The sequence below is a fragment of the Maylandia zebra genome, linkage group LG16 (genome assembly GCF_041146795.1).
Source record: "Maylandia zebra isolate NMK-2024a linkage group LG16, Mzebra_GT3a, whole genome shotgun sequence".
Taxonomy (NCBI): Eukaryota; Metazoa; Chordata; class Actinopteri; order Cichliformes; family Cichlidae; genus Maylandia; species Maylandia zebra.
Window position 1 is genome coordinate 36044900 of NC_135182.1, and position 1516 is coordinate 36046415.

The window sequence follows — 1516 nt, forward strand, 5'->3', positions numbered from 1 at the left end:
TGTCATTGTTTTTCCTCAGACAAATTTATTACCGGGGAGGCTGCTGGCCTTCGGGCAGCCAGCTCAGGGTTATTATACGTCTCCTTCATGTCGGCTGTGGGGCCGGTGAGCACACATGCGTTCATACGTGCTGATGTTCTGTTTTACTTCCACTTTTGCTGTTTGCCGATAACATAAATACTCGCAGCACTCAGCGTTTCTGACAATCCTGTGAAAACGTTTAACAGCAATGAGCAAATTTGGCGTGCCGGACAAACCGCTAACACGGTAACAAATTCATGAAGTGCGAATATCGCTGCAGAGTTCAAGTTAGCAGCACTGCAGAACATATTAAACACGATGCCTAATTTATTCATCTCTTTGGTTTCACAGCGGTTCCAGCTTGCAGCTGCGTCTTAACAGTTGGCAGCAAAGTTAAGAAGGAGTACACAGCGCAGCCAGATTCCACGTCAGCTCGACTTGGTTTCTAAAACTTCTCGCTCGAATAAATGCTCCATCTGTCTGTCCTGATCTCATCACCAACACTGCGTCTAATCCTGCCTCCTCAGACACATCACAGCATATTCGCTGACGATTCTCCTCCAAATCAGATGACATTCTGGATTTCGCCGGGGGAGTCAGACCTCGCCGAGTCTTGAATGGCGTCCAAGGTGACATTTTCATCTGAGCCCTCTTCTTATGGCGGTCTTCTCCGTTCCCTCTTCAGGAAACAAGTTCAACCACTAACCTCAGGGAAGCGGATACTGGGAGGATTCTTCCAGATTTCTGAAACTAGACGCTGAGACGTCTTCTCTGACATATTTTAAAGATAGTTGTAAGAAGCGTTTTTAAACCTCAAACTTCACGCGGGAGCCTCTTCAATGGACATCCAGAAGGAACTCGTGCTTTCTCTCTGACATGGCTGCTATGCAGCGACCTGCAGGTGGAAATACTCTGTAAGAGAAAGCAGACTGCAAAGCTTCTTGGCCTGTAATGTGAAAGCGTGTGTTTGGATACAAACCGTCCTAATAACGTGGGTCACCACACACACGCTCAAAGAATCACTCAGCAATCAGTTCAAATGCCAACAGCTGGTCCAACAGAGGCCCAGAGAAAGAGCAGAGATGTGGAGGGAGGCTAAAAGGGCCGTCGCCGTGACAAACGCTGCCATGGTAATGCAGCTTTAACAACGCTGAGGTGTGATGTAGGAGTTAATTATGAGCCAGAAGGTGAAAAACTGGCTCCAAACTCAGGAAAGTGACTCAGCAGACCTACTAACTGCTCTTCCAGTTAGATTCATCTGGATATGCTAACCTTTAACAGAGGCCCAGGATTTCGGGGTTGTTACCAGGACCGGCGCATAAATCCCACCACACACGATGCAATTTATCCTCTCCCAGCACACATATGTATGTACAGACACGTACTTCACGCTAAACATAACAGACTTAATGCCATCACACACAGTCACATATGGATACGGAATAACAGATGCAGACGTACACACTCAGAAACACACACACCCTCCAATAACTGA

General features: G+C 47.1%; 1 long non-coding RNA gene across 1 annotated transcript; it reads right to left on the bottom strand.

Annotated features, from left to right (window-relative positions):
• Positions 1-330: 330 nt before the first annotated feature.
• Positions 331-1090, bottom strand: LOC143413056 (uncharacterized). The gene is made up of 2 exons (XR_013093622.1): positions 1001-1090; positions 331-916 (listed from the first exon to the last, which is right to left on the bottom strand). It is a non-coding gene; the product is annotated as an uncharacterized LOC143413056 (long non-coding RNA).
• Between the last annotated feature and the right edge of the window lie 426 nt (positions 1091-1516).